The sequence below is a fragment of the Ciconia boyciana genome, chromosome 26 (genome assembly GCF_034638445.1).
Source record: "Ciconia boyciana chromosome 26, ASM3463844v1, whole genome shotgun sequence".
Classification (NCBI taxonomy): Eukaryota; Metazoa; Chordata; class Aves; order Ciconiiformes; family Ciconiidae; genus Ciconia; species Ciconia boyciana.
In genome coordinates, this window is record NC_132959.1 from 384,217 (window position 1) to 398,567 (window position 14,351).

Here is a 14,351-nt window from a genome sequence, read left to right on the forward strand (position 1 = left end):
GGGCGGCCGCTCCGCTCCCATCTGCTGTGATAAATCTGGGCTGAACGCCGCACGCTCGCTCATGCACTGCTAGGGAGCGCCTGGTGCACTGCAGCACGCCCCGGCCTTGGCGGCAGCAGCGCGGAGGGGACCAAACCCCTGCCCGGACCCCCATGCTGTGAGGGCTGGTCCCCACGGTGCGGGAAAGGCCTGAAGGGCAGTGGGGCTGGAGCTGGGCTCAGCATCCCATGTTGGTGGTGACAGTGGTGAGGACTGGGGCGACACGGGGCATCCCCCGATGCGGGTGACAGCGTGGTGTCCCCAGCACTGGGGGCCAGGGTGGACACCCCCCCCCACCCCCCCCAGCCCAGCCAGGCCCTTTGTTTGGCTCCGGCAGCTTCGCCCCTCCGGCACATCCAGGGCCCATCGATCAGCCAGGGAACAAAAAAGTGCCGTTGATTTACGCGGTCCCCTTCCAGTCACCCCGTACGACAGCGAGAGGTGAAGGCGCATCAATCGCCACGGCCGGTCCACCCCGATGGACAGAGGGACGGATAGACAGACCGACTGCCTGTGCCCACCGCTCAGCCGCCGGCCCCCCCCCCATGCCAGCCCTCCCCACGCAGGCAGCGCTGCACAGTCACGGCGCCCAGACGGCCGCGCACACGCGCGCTGGCTTGGCAGACAGTGCCTGCGACGCAGCCCACGCACACGGGTGGCATGGCGCCACGGCACGGCCCCCCCGTCCTCCCCCCAACACGCCTGGTGCAGCCGCAAGGCGCGGGCACAAAAGGCATCACCAGCACACGGCGTCCCCAGGGGCCACCTCCCCGCTCGGGGAATTGGGGCTCCTGGGGAGACGGGGGCTGCTCCCCAGGGATGCGGCAGCGGGCAAAGGGAACGTGGTGCCACAGGGCAGTGCCCACCCCGGCGTGATGGGCACAGCCCTCCCCGAGCACCCCGGGACCTCCAGCACCACCCTACAGGTGCCCCCGCACCCCCCGTCCCTATCGATGGCCACGCGATCCCTTTAATCCCCGCTAAAGCCCGTACCTTCCCGCTTTGCTAACAAGATCAATGAGGTTTCTAATTGGGTTTTAATTAAACCATCAATCTGCAACCAGTGACTCAATTACCAGCCTGGGCAGGAGCGGGTGGCCCCAGCCCTGTTGCACCCCGGGACAGCCCCCACACCCTGACGCCACGGCCCCTTCTCCCACGGGAACCCCGTGGGCCCTGGCTGAGCTGCCGGGGCTCGGTACCGCCCGGCGCGGTGACTCACGGGGCTCGGCATCTTCTGCCCCGGGCAGCAGCTCCTGCCAGCACCGCAGCCAGCACCCATGGGTGGCTGGGGGCTCTGTGCCCCACAGGGACCACCACGGGGGGCACAGCCGTGGGGCGGGAGGTGGCGGAGTCCCCCAGCCTGCCCCGGGATGCCGCAGCCGGTGGGGCTGGGTAATTAGTTGCTGAGGGGTGTAATCACCTTCCTCACCTCCAGCCCCGCAGCCGGGCACGCCCCGTGGCAGGGTGGGGAACTGTCCCTCGTCGGGCACAACTGCCCCGCGTCCCGCAGCGCGTCCTGCCGGATGCCCCCGGGACCCGCCAGGGCGGGGGGATCCCTCCTGCCGCAGGCGACACCATCCCCAGCCCCGCAGGTGCCAGCGGATGCCACAGAGGGATCTGGCCAGGCACAGCCCCGTGTTGGGGTCCAGCAGCTGCAGAGAACCGGGGAGTCCAGGCACCCCCAGGCCCCCCCGGCGGGCACAGAGCAGGGATGCGTCTCCTCTCCCACGTGAGACGCTCCCCCGGGAGATGCTGCTCCACGCAAGGGCTCTCGAGAGCCCGCTCCAGCTCTCGCTGCCTGGAACACAGTCAGCCAGATAAAAGCCGCCTCGAAGGGGCGAGCGTGGCGGCAGCGCCAGCGGCTGGGGAGCTGCACACGATGCTCCCCGCACGCAGGTGGGCTCCGACCCGCCCGCCTCAGCCGGGCACCAGCACCCCGTGTACCCCCATCTCACAGCCACCCCGCTCTGCCCCCTCCACGGCACCGGGCACCCCGAGGCCTCAGGTACCAGCACCCTTGGTCCCTGCACCGGAGCCGGGGCGCAGCATGGCTCACCCCAACCCACTCTGGGGGGCTCCTGGGGGCTGCAGCAGCATCGGGGGAGCTAGCAATGCCTGTGCCCCTGCACGGGAACAAACTGCTGTCCCCACCTCGGCATCCGAGACACCCAGAGGGAGGTGGCATCCCACGTGCACCAGCACGCCGGGGCCTGGCTCGGCTGGGGACACCCCTAGGAGCCCCCAGCCACACACCATGGGGCACCCCAGGGATGCAGCCCCCCTGAATACCAGCGCTGGGTGGGATGTGGCCACCTCGCACCTTTGCCCCGTGCCACCACATCTGTTCCCGGCAAGACTTGGGAGCAGAGGGCAGGGACTGGACAAGGATCATCCCACGCCCCCGGGGCTCGCCGGCTGCCACCAGTGGAGATGGTGGGACAGACGGAAAGCACAGCCGGACCAACAGCCTGGCCGAGCAAGAGCAGGCACCTGCGCTGCCCCGAGCCTCAGCTCCCACCTTCGCGCCTCCCCCAGGCTTTGCCATCAGCACCCCAAACCCGCTGCAAAAGGGGTGTCCTGCCTGCTCGGTGGCCCTCCCCGGCCCCCTGGCACCACCAGCCCTCCCCCACGGTGGCTGGAGAAACCCAGCCACGTGCCCAAGGGGGACGAGCCGCCGCCAGCCCCCCCGCTCCCCAAGGCACCGCTGGGACCCCGGGTGCTGTGGGTGGGCTCCGCAGGGTGGCCCCCTCACCCCGTCCTCCCACCAAGGGGAGCCACAGGGGCGTCCGGTGCGGTAGATGCAATAAATGTCTGGGGTGCCTGGCGCAGCCCTCGAGGAGCAGCCCACAGCCGAGCCTGCCGGTGCCCCCCCGCCTCCCCGGAGAGCCCCACGGGGCCGCGCAGGGCTTGTTTATTGCTCTGATTGCAGCGGGGTTGCTGGGATTTGCAGGCTGCGGCCCAGGGAGCCTAATTCCCCCCGTAATTTATCTAATCCAGACACTTTGCCGTGCAGCTATAATTGCGGCCGAGCTGCCGCACTGCCTAACAATAAATATCAGCACTCCGGAGTCCCTGGGACACGTCTCTGCCGCAGCCGCCCCCACCGCACCACCCGTGCCCTGAGCCGGACGCTCGCAGCCGCGCCAGAGACGCGTGCGCAGCGGGCACGGGCGTCTGGCTGCGACACCCCCAGCTTGGCATGGCGGGGGCACCGCCGGCGCCCCCTCCGCCCCGTCCCTCGGGAGGTGCCGGGGCAGCACCGGGTCACGGCGTACGGCTGCGGGCGATGGGGTGGGGAGAGGTGGCCCCTCGGTCGCAGCGGGGCGAGGGTGGGGGCGTGGGAGTCTCCCACCCGCCGAGGTCCCGGCAACGTCACGGTGCGGAGACGAGGCCGGTGGGTGAGCAGGGTCCAGCCAGAGGAGCGGGGTGCGGGGGGATGCCCGAGCGTGGCGGGGCGAGCTGAGCGCCTCGCCATTGTGCTGCGCCTCGGCACGTCGCACACACGCACAATTTATGGGGCCCGGGCTTCCGCCTGGCGACACAATCTCAATGGGAGGGGAAGGAGCTGCCGGAGGACGCTCCCTGCCCGCACAAAGGGGCGCAGGGCAGGGGGAGCCGGGGGGACCCCCGGCACCAACGGGTACCGGGGGATGCTTCGGCTGGGTGCGTGTCCCCGCCACACCCCTGAGCGCTCGCACCGGCGAGGGAAGGGGAGACGGGCGATCGCAGCAGGCACAGCCTCCCCATCCCCGTGCAGGGGTCCACGGACCCGCCGCCGACTCGCAGCCCCCCTTCCCGGGAGGAGCCCAGCCCAGCCGTGCCCATCGCTGCCCCAAAGCCTGCGCGGTGCCCGCGCCCCTCCGGCCACGCACCCCACGCAGCCCCCCGGGTGGGCGAGGGCAGGGCGCAGCCCCCGGCGCAGGGCGTGAGGGAGGTGCCGCGGGTCCGCGGCCACCGACCGCCCGGGCTCCCGGCCGCCGTGGGCGCGACGGCAGGTCCCACTCCTCGGCTCGCAACCCCCCCCATCGCCCCCGCGCACCACCCGGGAGCCCCCGGCCCCGCCGCCCTCGGCTGCTGCCCCAGGGATGGCACCGCTGCCCGCCGGGGCGGGGGGGGGGGGGGCGGCGGGGACCTGTCGGAGCCCCCCCCGCCGCGCCGCCGGTGCCGCTCCCGCGCCCAGACAGGCGGGGGGCGCGTCTGGCGGCGGGGACGCCGCAGCGGGACCCCCTGCCTGGCCCGCCGCACCGGGGCGGGGGGGGCGACACCCGGCCGTGCCCTTCCCGCGGCACCCCGGTGCCCGCCGCGGGGCGGGTCAGCGCCGTCGGGGACGGGGGGGGGGGCTCGGCCCCCGGTACCACCGACCCAGCCGCGCCCGCACCGGGAGCCGCCGAGCCCCGCTCCAGCGGCGAGCCCGACCCCGCCGGTGCCGGTGCCCGCGCCCCGCCCGGTAGTGCGGCCCCGGGGCCCCGAGCCGCCGCCGCAGGTCGGGTCGGGCCGGCCGGGCGGCTGCCCACCGCCCTCCCCTCCCCGGAGCTGCCCCCGCCTCCGCGGGCAGGGCGAGGTGCGCGGGGCCGGGAGGGGCAGCGCACCGGCACCGGGGGGTCCCGCAGCCCCGCCCGCACGGGGGCGCCGCGCGGACGCCGGCACCGGGGGGTCCCGCAGTCCCGGTGCGCCCCCCCCCGCCGCCGCCGCGCGCACCCTTCAGCGCGATCCCCGGCGCGCCCCCGCCGCGTCCTTCCCGGCGGCGCCCCCCGCCCCGCCCGGCCCCGGGGCCACCCCCCCCGCCTCCCGGTGCCGGTACCGGCGGCCTCCCCCGCGCGGCCCGGCGCCCGCCCCGCACTCACTGCGGGTTGGAGCTGTTCCAGTGCACGGCGTGCCGGTTGCCCAGGGCCCCCGGCGGCCCCCGGCCCGGCAGCAGCAGCAGCAGCGGGAGCAGGGGCAGGAGCGCGGGCAGCCGAGCAGCCATCCTGCCGCCGCCGCGGAGCCCGCCGCGATCCCAATGAATGGAGAACCGAGCCGGAGCCGCCCGCGCCCCGCGCCCCCGGCGCCCAGCTCCGCCCCGCGCGCGCCCGCCGCCGCCGCGCCCCCGCGCGCGCGCCCGCCGCCGCCCCGGGGCCCGCCTGCACCGGCACCGGCACCGGCATCGGCACCGGGCGGCGGGGACCAAGCCGTGCCGGGCTTGGGCTGCGGGTCCCCGCGGGTGGGGGCACCGGGGCCGGGTCCCACCGGGATCAGGTGCCACCGGGCTTGGGGTCTCCCCGGGACCCCCGCGGGTGCGGGCACCGGAGCCGGGTCCCGCTGACATTGGGGTCTCCCTGGGTGGGAGCGCTGGGGCTCGGGGCACCGGCCCCCGTGGGTCCACGTGGCTGGCAGAGCCGTGGGTGCGGGCTCAGGGCCCCAGAGGGTCCCCGCGGTGCTGCTGCCGGCACCGTGGGGGTCACACGTGTTCGCAGAGGGGTTTGGCCACCCCGGGGACACGGGAGCGGGCAGGAGGGTGGGCACCCAGCCGCTCGGAAGAGTGGGGCCCCAGCCACTTGCCACCAGCACGGGCGGGCTGGGGCCAGCGTGCCAGGGCAGCCCGGGTGCCAGAGGAGCACAGCCACAGTGCCAGGCTCCCCTGCCTGCCCCATCCTGCCCCAGGAGCCTGCACGTGGCCGAGCACCCACCCGTGGGGCTGGTCCCCTTGCTCTTCCCACACCCCTGCCCCATTTCCCCCCAAGGGTCCGTGCGACAGAGGTACCCAGGGGGTTGGTGGCAGCCATGGGGACGGTGGGTGCTCCCTGGGTGCCTGCACCCAGCGGCCATGCGGGAAGGGATTGAGCTGGGTGCCAGCTTCAGCCGCCCGTCCTCAGCAAGATCCCTTAGCAACTGCTGTGCGGCACCGCCCGGCCGTCCTGCGTGCCAGGTGATCCACGCCCCAGCACATGTGTGCGCACACGAGCACGCTCGCACCAGCGCAGGCACACGCAGCTCACTGTGAGCTCCCACGCGGGAGCGCACCCGAGCGCGTGCACGCTGTCGGCACCAACCCAATGGCCCCTGCTCCGACAGCGTCGGCTTCACACATGACCCGAAGATTTGGCAGCCCGAGGAACTTGCAAACGAAACCGGGAGGCTATCGAAACCGCGGCTGGGCTTGCTGAGCCGGCCCTGGCTGCTCCCACTTGGGAGCCATCTCGCTGGAGTGGCAAGCGTGGCCGGGGTGGCATAGGGCTGAACGCCACGTCCCCGTGTCCCCACCACCCGGGCACAGCGGCTCCCAGGCCCAGGCAGGTGACGCGGCGTAGCCCTGGGCTCAGGGCATCTGCTGCCCAATGCCAAGGTTAAGAGGGTTTCCCAGCTCTCCAAAGCTGCTGGGCGAGCTCAGGGCGGGAGCGGAGCCGCTCTCCCCTCAGGGCCCCTTTTCGGGCTCCCCAGCACCCCTTCGGATGTATGGATGCTGCCCCAGTCCATGGAGGGGACGAGGATGGTGGTGGCCAGGGCCCTGCTGAGGGCCCCCGGTTCGACTCAGCGCCGTGGGGGGCCCAGCACCGGCGGTGCCTGTGGCAGGGCTGTGCCACAGCCCCACAGCCCCCATCTGCACCAGCGGCACTGGGGGGGTCAAGCCGCCTCCAGAGCCCTGCTGGGAAGGGGGAGGGGGCCGGCGGAAGGGCCCGGAGGACCAAAAAAGCCTCTATTAATTATTCATCCGGAGAAGTGAAGTGAAGAAAACACAACACGTGGAAAAGGGCTCTGGCTGGCCCGGGGGGGCGGAGGCGGGGGGAGCGCTGGGGGGGGGCAGGGGCAGGAGGGGCTGCAGGGGGCCAGGGCACCCCGGTGCCGGGGCGCGGTGGTCACGGCAGCGGCTCCCTCCCCGTGCACCCTGGTGCCGGGGCATCCCGGGGGGCTGCGCACCTCTGGAAGGGCCCAGCAGCATCGCGCTGCCGCCATGGAAACGCCTTGGCTCGGCAAACCCATGGCAACACACACCTCCACATGGAAACCCCCCCCCGCTCATGGCAACGCGCACGCCGCCGCCAGCACCCGCACGCGGCTGCGCTCACTGGGGGGGACCCCACGCTGGGGCACCCCGATGCGCGGGGCCACGGCGGGATGCACCGAGTGCTCCCGCGGGGACGGAGGGACCCGGGTGGCCGAATGTCCCCTGAGCATCACGGTGTGCACCCACGCGTGGGCCCCGACACCCACCAGGCATCACCCCCAGGGCCCGGGGATGGAGCCCGGCCGCGGCAGCCGGCACACGGAGGGGGCTTGGCTGGGTTTTGCTGACCACAGCAGGAGATGGCGTCTGCGCTGGGGATGGCCAGGGTCACCGCCAGCCGGGTGGCTTCACTCTCAGGAGGACACGAGAGGCCTCGAGCTCTCCAGGAGAGCTGGGGCATGAAGCAGCCCTGGTTCCCCCCCCGATTACGTGCCCCCACGTCTCCTCTACCCTGTGCCCGTTGCACTGAGATCCAGCAGGTTTCTGCTTCGAAGCAGGGGACCAGAGCAAAGCCCCCCACCTGCCGCCTGGAGCGGACAGCCACAGGCACTGGCCACGGTGGCCGCCATGCCCGGAGCAGGGTGGGCCTGGGGGTCCCGCCGGCCACATGTGCCCAGCAGGGCAGGGGACCTGCTTCGCCCGCCCTGGTTAATATTTAACCGCGGCTTCCTGTGACAGCATGTCGCAACCGCAGAGCAGAGCCGGCATTCAATAAATCATCGCGCCGGGCTGGGAGCCGGGGGGGGGGGGGGAGCGGGGGGGCAGCGGCAGAGCAGCGCCCAGCCGAGCAAGAGGGGGAGCCGATAAATAATTCATTAAATAAATAAACATGGTGAGAGCGCAGGGAGGAGGCAGGAGTGTAACCAAGAAAGGGCTCGGTGAACGCGGGCATGAAATATTCACCAGCCACACCTACACGGCCCCAAACACGCTGAGCTCAGGGCTCCTGACCTGCCGGGAGGAGCCAGGTGCCGGCGTGTCCAGCCGGACACGGCAAGAACATGCTAATGGCACGCAGAGCGGGCGGCCAGGGCCACAGGGACATGGCAGCCCGGCTGGGGAGCAGGTAGCTGGCAGTGCTGGTATGTCTGCACGGAGCCGAGCGGCCCGTGGCTTCTGCCAGCTCCTCCTGGCAGCACTTAGCTGTACAAATCAGGCAGCCCCACGCAGCCCCGCACCGGCGCTTCGGCATGCCACCGTCCTGCCGGGGAGCGCGCCTGGCCGGCACGCCTGGGGCAGGCTCACCGCACGCCGCACGCTTGCAACCGCCCTGCTCCTTGCTGCCCCTTTCCTTTTTTATCCCCATGTCGGTCTTTAAATTTGAATGAAGGCCTTACGGATGGTCGCACCGCGTCAGCATCTTGGCGAGTGCCGGACAAGCACCGCCCCGGTGAGGGTGCCGGGTGCTGACCCCCCCTACGCCCAGGGAGAGGGGGGACCTCCAGCCATGGAAGCATTCCGTGGGACCTCCTGGGGCTGCTTTGGGGCTGGGCTTGGAGCGATGGCAGCGTGATCCAGGGCAGGGATGTGGCACAGGGGAGGTGAAGATGGGTGGCAGTGCCACCAGCCACCGGACCACCTCCCTGGCGAGCCACAGGTCCAGCCAGAGCGGTCTCATGCTGGGAGGGGGGGCTGGAGGTGAGCCCCGCTATGCAGATGGACATGGGGGTGACTCGTTAATTAGCACCTCAGCGGCTTGAGTTAATTGATGTGGGGTTTGATGGCGCGGGATCGCAGAGGAGGGTTAATTGCCAGTGCAAAGCTGGCCGCCAGCAGCCCAGCCACGACCACGAGTGGGCAGCCGCGCCGGGTGGCGGCGGCGGCGCAGAGCCGAGCTGTTGGAGGAAATCAGCTTCCTCGCGGAGCCGCCGGATGAAGCCATGCGTGGCTCCCGGCCCCGCTGCCTGCCAGCCCCGGGCTGGCTCACGGCGCTGGGGCTGCTCCTGCTGCCCGGCGGGGAGGAAGCCGCAGGGTCCCTGCCCTGGGCGCCAGGTGCCTGTTTGCCGGAAGCCTGGCTCCAGCGGGCTCTGCCGTGCCAAATCCCAGCAGCCCTGGGTGTGCGGGCACCCAGAGGTGCCGGGTGGGAGGTGCAGGCGGCCAGCTCCTCAGGGTTCCCACGGCCTGGCAGCTGCAGTCCCCCCATGCCACCCCGGCAGGCGGCTGTGCCGCTGGCGGGTGATCCCGGGTAGAGACAGGTCACCACGCTGCAAGGCACAGACCGGCACCCGTGTGCGCCGGCCTCACCTTGGACATCCCTGTGGCACCGCGGGGGCCGGACTGGGGTGCCCGGTGGAGATGGGGGACTGGGGGTGCCAGGACTGGGGTGCCTGGCGGAGCCGGGGGACTGGGGGTGCCGGGACTCGGGTGCCCGGCGGAGCTGCCCCCTCTGCCGCATCCCGCAGCCCAGCAGCCCACGCACGGGTGGCGGGGGCTACCTGGCAGGAAGCGCCTGAGTCAGCACCTGGCACCGGGTGACTCAGCCGGCTCCGCTCCTCTCCCTCTCCTCTCCCTCTCCCTCTCCTCTCCCTCTCCCTCTCCTCTCCTCTCCTCTCCTCTCCTCTCCTCTCCTCTCCTCTCCTCTCCCTCTCCTCTCCTCTCCTCTCCTCTCCTCTCCTCTCCTCTCCTCTCCTCTCCTCTCCTCTCCTCTCCCCTTCTCTCCTCCCTCTCCTCCACATCACAAATCTCCCTCCTGGCCTCAAGATCACTCCAATATCATCCACCGGCAGCAGCCCCAGCCCCGCTGGCCCGGGTCCAGGCCCTCCTGCTCCGGCATGGCCACGGCAAGGATGCACCAGTGGGTGTGAGGGCCGTGCCAGGAGGGAGCCATCCGGCACGGGCAGGGTGAGTGCAGCGGGGGCTGGCACCCGGCCCCGCTGCAGCGCAGCAGCCACAGCTCCCCAGGGAAGGGACAAGGACATGGAGCTGGGTCTGCAGCTGCCGGTCCTGGCGCTCGGCTCCCTCCTGGCCTCAACCCTGCCCGCCCTGGAGCCTGGTACTCCATTCGCCCTGGCCGTGCCACCCTGGTGTCCCCTGCACGGTGGCTGGGGGCCGCGGGGGCTGCAGCAGGCTCCATCTGGGGTGGGGGCTCCAGCCCGCTGCCCTCCCAGCACCGTCAGACCCAGGCAGGCAGCGGCGGTGGTGGGCAGAGCAGCAACGGAGAGCCGAGCACGAGGCTGACGGCGCATGCGGCTGGGCCGTGAGGAGCTGTAAACACCCCACGCTGAGCCCCGCTGCTTCCCGCAGCCACGGGAGCACCCGAGCGCACGGCAGGCATGGGGCCACCCCACACCCCAACCGCCCCGAGGGACCCTGCACCCCAGACTCGCCCTCGCCAGAGCCCCGGCAGGGCTTCGCAGCATCCCCGGGGGCTCAGCCCTGCTCAGCCCCAGCGGCATCTCGCCCTCCCCGAACGCTGCCTGCGCCTGGGCCGTGCTGGCTCTGCTGTTGCTGCCCGCACCCGGGGCGCTGCACGCAGCTCGAGGGCGAGCGCACGTGGGCGTACGCAGGAGCGCGCGTGCTGGGGCCGTCAGCGCACAGGGGCTCCCCGGCGCGTCACCATGCCGGTGGCTGTGCATACGGTGCCGTGGCCCTGGGGGGGTTTGAGCGCGGGGCGGCTCCCCGGGGGTGCCGGGAGAGGCTCGAGGGGCGATGGAGCTGGCAGAGCATCCGTGGCACTGGGCAGGGACATGGTGGCAGGTCGGAGCCGGCACCTGTGCTGGTACAGGATGGTGGTGCCAGAGCCCCTGCCAGCCTCGCTCCAGGCCCAGTGGCAGATCTCTGAGCCACCCATTACCGGTACCTAAGTGACGTTAATCCGATCGAGGGGTGACAGGCAGCATCAATATCGCGCTCCCGCTGTACATAGATCACACCGCAATTAGCATCTGCGGCCGCCAGGACCACGAGTGCTGGCGGAGGCGGAAGGGGTGACACAGGGGGGTGCCAGGCTGGGGGTGATGGGGACAGGTCCATGCTGTGACCTGCCCAGGGCTGTCCCTGTGCTCCTGCCCTGACCGTGCAGGTGACGATGCCAGGGGAACTGCAGGCCCTCAGTGCCAAACAAGGGCTGGGGATGGGTGCAGGGGTCCCAGGGGACATGGGAGCCATCCTGGGGACCCCCGGCTGGCACCAAGCTCGACAGCACGGGGCTGCTCTGGCTTTGCCCTGGGGATGTGCAACCAGCTCCGGCTTTGCCCACCTGCCCCTCGGGGACAGCCCGTCCCCGTCCATGCCGGGCTGGAGCCATGGCAGTGGGTGACCCCCCCGGCCTGGCGTTGGGGAGAGGGGCCGGGTGCACGCGGTGACCCTGCTCTGCCGCGCCCTTGGTGCTGGGCAGAAGTGTGGGGAAGCAAACGAGCTAATAAATTGGGGGGATGGCGGGGGGGGGCTCAGGATAAAGCATGCAGGCGTGGGAGATTTCAGGGCCTGAAATATTCATCAGGTTTGATGCGGCACCCGCCGTCACGCCGGCCGTGAGCGATGGCGCGGGGTAGTTTTAATAATGCATCGCTTATAAAAGGCTTGTGAGAGGGGCTGGGGGTGCGGGGCGAGGGCGGCCATGGCTCAGCCTTCGCCTGAGACACGGCAGTCTGGTGGGGGTCCTGGTGAAAATGGGTGGTCCCTTTGCCAGCTGTGGCCACTGGGCTCCAGCGGGGCCTGTGCCAACCCCATGGTGCCAGCTGGGCGCTGCTGCAGTGGTGCGCGGCTGGGGACAGAGCAGGCAGCGCCAGTGGCACCACCCGGGGACAGCCTGGTGCGGCCAGCGGGGCATGGAGAGGTGCTGGGGGGAGTGGGGTGCCCCATGCTGCTGGCACCCACTGCCCAAGGGGGTGGCAGAGGACCCTGGGTGGGTGCACAGAACCTGCAGCCCAGCAGTGGGTGCCTGGCCACCCCGTTTGGGCTGTGTGGGGGGGTCCCGTGCCCAGGTGCGAGCGTGGCCCCGTGTCCCTACGCAGGGTGTTGCCGTCGCAGCTGCTTCGTGCTCCCTCGCTAAATAATTCAGCTCATCGATCCGCCTCCTGCTGCTCCTGCTTCTGGCCACGGGCCGGCCGCGCCACACTCCTGCCAGCCGCTGGCACCCGCCTGTCCACGTCCCTGTCCGTGGGCTGGGACTGGCAGGGACCCAGGAGCTTGCCCGCGGTGTAGCCAGGCACAGCAGCCCCATGCCCACCGAAGCCAGATGCTGGCCAGGCAGCATGGGGCTCTTGCGTGGCTAATGAGGTCTTTGCCAGGGAAGCTCGTTAGCAGCCTGATGATCAAAGGAGCACGGGGCGGATCAATGAACACGGGGAGCAGGCACAGAGGCACTGCAGGGCTCCTGCACCGGGGTCCTGGCATGAGGAGGGACCCCGGTGTAGGAGCCTGCCAGCTCCCCCCTGCCCCGCAGCCCCCTGGGGACTCACCTCCGCCCCGTGCCCAGGCATCGCGCCTGCAGCTCCAGCCCTCGGTGCCAGGGCCCCTCCGTCCCCCCCAGCATCCTCCCAGCCAGACATGTGCCCGGAGGGGATGGATGGCAGCGAGGGCTGTGCGCCCGCAGCGTTTTGTGAGCTACCGCTCACCAGGGCTGCGGTGAAACCCTGGCATCCAGCCCCGCTGCCATCCCTCGCCGCACCCACTCCAGGCACCCTTGGAAGATGCTGCCCTGGGTGGGCACCCACCCCGGCCCCCTGCCCCACCAGCTGGCTGCCCCGGGGACGCAGCGTGCTGGGGGGTAACACCGTGGCGTTTGCACCAACCCGTTCCTGTCCCAGTCCTCATCCCAGCTGCTGAGCTGCGGCTCCGCTCTCCTCCTGCCAGCTGGGCCAGCGCCAGCCTGAGAGTCCCAGGATGGACCCGGCTCCATTTAAAACTAATGAGGGGCAGGAGGACAGGAGGTTTAAAACCCAGGTGGGAGCCCTGCCCGCACCCTGCCCACGTACCCTGGGGCAGATCCCATGCTGCAGGCTGGGGCTCCCATGGGCCGCCAGCCCTGTCCCCAGGGATCCAGAGAGGGTCCCAGCACAGGGACCCTGGGGCGCGGCAGAGCTGGCTCCAGCACCGAGGGCCCTTAGTATGCAGCAGGTGCAGGCAGCACCGACAGAGCTGGCAGCTGAATCGCGCTGCCGCTGCAAGGGCAGCTCCTGCCCATCCCGGCTCCGGCACAGCAGGATTATTGTCCGTCAGGATTACAGCAGGCTGGGGGGGGCAGCCCCGCCGAGCCGCTGCCGGCACCCTGGCACGCGCAGAGGCACAGGCAGACGGACGCAGGCAGGGATGGACGGACGCCCCGGCACAGAGCGGGGATGCGTGCACGCACGTTCTGCCTGCACCCGTAGCCCCGGGTGTGCAAAGCCACCAGTGCCCGAGCTGGCAAGCGCGTGCCCCCATCCTCCCGCGTGCTCTCCCTGCTGCACCGGCTGCCACCCTGGCCCCGGGCCAGCGGAGATAAGCAGCGGTGCCCTCTGCTCCGACCCCGGCAGCGGGAATTGGCCAGCGGAGACGCAGCTGCCCACCTGGCACCCTGCCTCGGCCCCACGGGATGCAGGTGGGATGCGACGGCCCCCGCACGCGTGTGCTGCGCCGGTGTGAGCCGGCACGCCCGGTGCACGTACCCTCATTGCTATGGCAGGCGCGGGCTGAGTGCGTGCGGCTCTGGCTAATTAGCCGGTGCGGGCCGACTCCCTCCAAAGCCCCTGCTGAGTGTTTTGCTAAATTATAACCTTGACGATGCGCATCATCAGGCGGCTGCACGGGGAACAGCCAGCTCCGGCCCTGCACGCCCGGCACTGAGCACCAGCGCAGCGGTGCAGAGCTGCCCGGCTGGGGTGGCAACACACCGGGGTGGCATCGCGCTGGGGGAGCATCCCACCACATGCCCACAACCACCGGGTGATGGAAGAGCAGGACCGAGGCGGGTGATGGGCTCTGTGGCGTGGCCCCAGGGTGCTTGGGAGCCTGTGGCCGGTGCCCAGTGCGCGGTGCCCGGTTTGCCTGGTGCTGCGCTCCTCAGGGCTCGGCACGCATGTGCCCTCGGCTCGGCGTGTCCCCTCGGCATGGCGAGCCGGTGGCCCCGTTTCCATGGTGACACGGAGCCATTTCCCATCTCCGGGATGCTCTCGGCAGCTCTCGGGTGGGGGCTGCAGCCGCTGCCCTGCACCCATGGGAGACAGGCAGGGACGAGCCCCACTGCCCCGGAGGGGGGGGCATGCTCCTCTCTTCCAGCCCTCTGGGGGGGCTGCCAGGCCCCGCATCCTGCCCTGTGTGTCCTGGGGCTACGCCCGGGACGGCCACGGTGCCTGACCTCATCCTCACGCCGGGGCGGTGAGGGGCGTCGGGGAGTGCCGGGTCC